Source organism: Ascaphus truei, chromosome 6, assembly GCF_040206685.1.
Source record: "Ascaphus truei isolate aAscTru1 chromosome 6, aAscTru1.hap1, whole genome shotgun sequence".
Taxonomy (NCBI): Eukaryota; Metazoa; Chordata; class Amphibia; order Anura; family Ascaphidae; genus Ascaphus; species Ascaphus truei.
In genome coordinates, this window is record NC_134488.1 from 133,584,027 (window position 1) to 133,590,026 (window position 6,000).

Genomic DNA, 6,000 nt, shown 5'->3' on the forward strand with positions numbered 1-6,000 from the left:
CCAGGTAAGTGTCCAAATACTGTATATACACGACTGGAGACAGGGGGTACAGAGGCACTGGCCATAATGTCTCAGGGGTAACAGAAAATCCCCTAACTCCATTCCATACCCCGGCAACGGAATCCAGAGGTGCCAGTTATTGAGACAGTCCTAACAAGAGCACAGGAATACTGCCTTCTTCACCGCACCGAAGGCAGCGGGACGACCTCTCTCTCGATCAGAAATGTAATTAGTGAATATTATATAAATATATTTATATATGTATATCTTTATGTGCCCACAGCACTTTACGTAAGAGACAATACAATTCAGGAAATTATAATACAAGACAATAAGTGCAATAATGTCAGACAATAGGAAAGGAAATCCCTCCCCTGCATAGGTCACAATCTACGTGGGATTTTGAGGGACTAACAGAGGCAGCAGGTGAGGGAATATGTGCTGTAGGTGGCAGTGCTTGGCCACATGGGTTGGTAGCAGCGACTGTTGGTGTTGGACGGTAGACATAAAACCAGGCTATTAAAATGTTTCAAGGAAGAGGTAAGTTTTAAGGTTTGTTTTAAAGGTGGGGAGATGGTGCTTTGTGCATAGTGAGTGTGATGGAGTTCCACAGCTAAAGAGAAGTGAGGGAAAATGGTTCTAGCCTAGAGGGCAGTAGAGGTGAAAGGGGTGGAGAGAAGACAGTTATGGGTAGAGCAGGGGCATAATGAGAGATCAAACCTGATATGTAGGAAGGAGAAGATGATTGAAGAGCCTGAAAGGTAAGGAGGAGAACTTTGTAAGTGATCCGACATTTTATGGGAAGCCATAAAAGAGATTTACGTAGGAGATGAGCAAACTTTTTTGGGAGAAAGTGAAATAATTTTAGCAGTAAGTTTCTCTGAGAGATTGCAACTGGGAAAGTGAGGCCTGCTAGCAGTATGCTAAGTACAATAATAAAGGCGGCAGAGGATAACGGCATGCATTAGGGGTTTGGTTGTAGATTGACAGAGGAAATGCCAGATTTTGGCAGTATTATGGTGGAAGAAGCAAAACATGTTAGCCATGCTGTAAGGGAGTGAAGGGGATAAACTCCTTTTACAGGGAAGGAAACATAGACAGCAGAGCTTCTGCTCGCAGGGATCTAGGCTTGTTCACCAGAGGGTTTGGACAGGGAACGTTAGGGAACTCAAATTCCAAAACAGCAGAGAAGCCTGTAAAGAAATAGGGCAAAAGACTTTCTGGGAGAGCAGTACTTAAACGCCTGCATCTTAAGCATCAGGAGAAATTGGAGACGCCAGACCAAAACACAAGCAGATAAGACTGGCTAGCACCCTCTCTATCCACCTTTAAGACCCACCTTAAGACACCCTTGCTTAAAGAAGCATGTGAGTAGCACCGTGGCTAATAATATTTATTTATTTATAAAATATTTTACCAGGAAGTAATACATTGAGAGTTACCTCTTGTTTTCAAGTATGTCCTGGGCACAGAGTCAAAGCAAATAATACATGGTTCCTCCGCAATATCACAAAGATACGCCCTTTCCTCTGTTACTCGTCTGCTAAAACTCTGACTTAGGCCCTCATTCTCTCCCGTTTCGATTATTGCAACCTCCTGCAGGCCTCCCTGCCTCTCACCTGTCTCCCCTACAATATATACTAAACGCTGCTGTCAGAATCACTCTACTCTTTCCTAAATCTGTCTCCATGTCTCCCCTCCTGAAATCCCTCTCCTAGCTTCCGATCAAATCCTGCATCTCACACTCAATTCTCCTCCTCACTTTTAAAGCTTTACACTCCTCTGCCCCTCCTTACATCTCAGCCCTAATTTCTCGCTATGCACCATCCCGACTCTTGCGGTCTTCTCAAGGATGTCTTCTTTCCACCCCCTTTGTATCTAAAGCCCTCTCCCACGTTTAACTTTTCTCACTGACTGCCCCGCACCTCTGGAATGCCCTTCCCCTCAATACCTGACAAGCACCCTCTCTATCCACCTTTAAGACCCACCTTAAGACACATTTGCTGAAAGAAGCATATGAATAACACTGTGGATAATCCTGGACACATGATACATAAAGCTTGGCCCCCTGCAGACGCACTTACTAGAATTCCCTCCTATTGTCTCTATACGTTCTCCTACCTACCAATAAGATTGTAAGCTCCTCAGAACAGGGACTCCTCTTCCTTAATGTTACTCTTATGTCTGAAGCACTTATTCCCAGGACCTGTTATTTATATGTAGCCCTGCTTCCTAATGAACGCAGGCCACTATCATATGCTGTATTACCTATAGGCTCACAGGGTCTGAGCCTCTGCCACGGAGAGCCTGGGGTACACACAATACTAAGAACTTGGTGCAGCGCCTCCACCTGCAACAGCTTCTGCCAGAGGGGAAGTGGGTCTTCGCAGGACTTATATACCTTCAACACACACACAGCAGTGTACCTTAACCAATCAACTTTACTTGCAATATTCTCACACATATATCCACATGTGTCCCTCCCTAGAGGAGACGCTCTAATCAGCGTCACGGCGAACGCTGACCCTCCCGTCTCCCTCCATTGGGTGATCCCACCCCATGTTCAGTTCCCTTGGTAATAGTCCTCCCACCCTCAAGTGAGTCAGATATATATATATATGAGTGTGACTGCGCAGACACTGTGTCCCGAATGAATGATGATACCGTTGGTGCACTTGGAGAATTACCTGCCGGGTACTCCAGTACCCGGTGCTGCTACAAGTCTTCACAAAGGGTCAGCGAGGTGCAGATGTCGTCAGCCGTGGATGTCCAGGGCGATCCCACCCGGACATGCTGTAGCTTGCTAGCGTTGTCTGAGCCCAGACCTCCCGCCACTTAGAACTGTCCTGGTGATGGTAGTGCGGCAATAAAGGGAACCGGAACCTCACTATGGCAAGTCCCTAGCTCCGCTTGTCTCTACTGTGACTCAGGGCCTAACTGGGCCTGGGGCATGCAGCCTACGTAGGAGGCGGGTGGCCTCCCCACACCGAAGCTCCATCTCCTCTCCTCTCCAGCCAGCTCTGAACAACGTGTGCGCAACCACCTCCTTTTCCTTCTAAACCTCGCAGCCCATTGGCTCAGCCCTATGACGGGGACCCGCGGAGGTTGATGGGACCTGTGTCTCGCTACCTCCTTCCAAACAAAACTCTCCTCCTTTGCGGGCTTTGCTTACTCTTCCCTGCGCATGCGCAACCTCTGGCTAGGTAAAGTCTGCACTGGTGCCAACCATAACATGGCGTCTTGCACGACGCGGAGCCTCCGTGTTGGAGTGCTCCCTACTGCAGAGTACCCGCCTCCAACAACAACAAGGGCGAGAAGGGGATCCCGGCTACATATATTATTTGTTATTTATATGATTACAACATGTATTACTACTGTGAAGCGCTATGTATATTTATGGCGCTAAATAAATAAAGACATACAATACAATACAAATACAGTTACATAAATGAGCAGGGTATACATTATATACAAGACATTGCATGCACAGTTAAAGATAATATATATTATGGGCGTATGAAACAGTTACAGACCAGATTAAAATGTGTGTCAGCCTTAGATTTGAAAGAACTTATACTGGTGGTGGATGTGAGAGTCTCTGGTAGGTTGTTCCAGTTTTGGGGTGCATGGTAAGTGAAGGAGGAACGTCCGGATACTTTGTTGAGCCTTGGGACCATGAACAGTCTTTTGGAGTCTGATCTCAGATGATAGGTGCTGCATGTGGTAGAGGTGAGGAGCTTGATCAGGTAGCTGGGTAGCTTGCCCATAAAGAATTTGAAGGCAAGACAGGAATGGTGAACTTTGCGCCTAGACTCAAGTGATGAACAATCTAGTTCTTTGAGCATTTCGCAGTGATGTGTGTTGTAGTTGCATTGGAGAACAAAACGACAAATTGAATTGTAGATGGTGTCAAGTTTGCTAAGGTGGGTTTGAGGTGCCGAGCCATATACTATGTCTCATAGTCAATAATTGGCATTAGCATCTGCTGTCCGATACGCTTTCTGACCAGGAGACTTAGGGAGGATTTGTTCCTGTAAAGTACCCCTAGTTTGGCATAGGTCTTGGTTGTCAGGGTATCAATGTTCATCCCGAATGTTAAGTGGGAGTCAAACCATATGCCCGGGTATTTAAAACTAGTGACAGGGGTTAGGGTGGTTTTAGTGTTGATCCTAATCTGGAGCTCAGTCGCTGGAAGCTTTAAAAACTTAGTCTTGGTCCCAAATACCATTGTTACAGTCTTGTCAGTGTTTAAAAACAGTTTGTTTTGGGAAATCCATTTTTCAAGTCTCAAAAAGTCAGACTGAAATATGTGTTGAAGGTCGGAGAGGCTATGGCTGTGTGCATATAGGATTGTGTCATCTGCATACATGTGTATTGAGGATTCCTGACAAGCTGTGGGAAAATCATTGATGAACACTGAGACGAGTAGGGGCCCCAGAACAGAGCCTTGCGGGACACCACAGGTGATATCCAAGGGGTATAGAGTTAGAGCCTGAGATGGACACATGTTGGGTTCTACCTGATAGGTAGGACTGAAACCAGTTTAACGCATGCTTCCCTATTCCAGAGCTCTGGAGTTTGTTAAGCAGGATAGCATGATCAACAGTATCAAAAGCCTTTGCAAAATCTAGGAATACTGCACCAGTGAGTTGACCCCGTTCCATTCCACACTGGATTTCATTGCAAACTTTTAGCAGGGTAGTTACGGTAGAGTGTTTGGGGCGAAAGCCAGATTGGAATTGGCTAGGGAAATTTGTCTTGTTATAGTAATCGCTTAATTGGGAGTGGACACATTTTTCTATGACATTGTATAGGATTGGGAGAAGGGAGATTGGCCTGTAGTTTGAGACACATGATACAGTACTGTACATAAAGCTTGGCCCCCTGCAGACACACTTAACAGAATGCCCTACTACTATCTCTGTATGTTCTTCCAAACAATTAGATTGTGAGCATTACTATTGATTAATAGGTTCTCCATGTTGGTAGGGACCTGGGTTGTATAATGGAATGCTGACATAATTATGTTTCCAATGTAATTACAGCAAGTATGTATCATGTATTGGTATGACTAACATACTGCATTAATTCTCCTGTTCTGTAGATTATGCATCTGAGTGGTTATATCCGTAAATTTTGGACAAAATGGGGCCGTTCTAGTTTCCATCAAAGGGAGAGTGTAGCCAGGGCTGGCTTTTGGCTACCAGTTTGCCCCTCCTGGCAGTAAGCCCTGGTAAGAGCAGGCATGCCAGTAGTAAGTGAAACAAGGTGAATAAAGTGCGCTACTACAATCGAACTCTATAATTTAACCACAACACAACCCAAGTGAGGTAAATTGTAATGGAAGAAATAAACATATATAAAATGATTAATACGTGATCCTAGGTGTATTCAAGAGAGTGTCTGCAGCCGTGGAAGCAGGGGTGGCTCAAACACCCCTTAGACTACTACAGAAAAAAACACAAAAAACAGCGCACAATGCTCATAGTGTATTAAATAAAATATTATTGATTTGCACAATATTAGTTAAGTATTCTGCATACATCAGGGATGAATTAAAACAGCATGTCAAGGGATATTGTTACCCAAGCGCCAACCAGCAGGACTAGGTCTGTCCAGCAAGATGTCATCTGGTATTCTACAGGTTCTTGCTTCCAGATCCAGAGTCGTCACACTGGTACCTTGTGTTAGTCCTTATGGTAGGTCCGTAGCTTAGTCACTAATACTGTTACACATGTGAAGTGCGATGCAGGTAAAAATGTCTTGAAAAAAAACTTGAGCAATAAAATGGCTGAGGTTTCATGCATATAAATTTAAGGTTATGCGTTTGGGAAGCAAGAATTAACAGGCTACTTACAAATTAAATGGGGATAAATTGGGGGAATCCTTGATGGAGAAGAATTTAGGAGTGCTGGTAGACAGCAGTCTTTTCAATAGTGCCCAAAGTCATGCAGTAGTTGCAAAGGCAAACAAGATCTTATCTTGCATCAAACGGGCAAT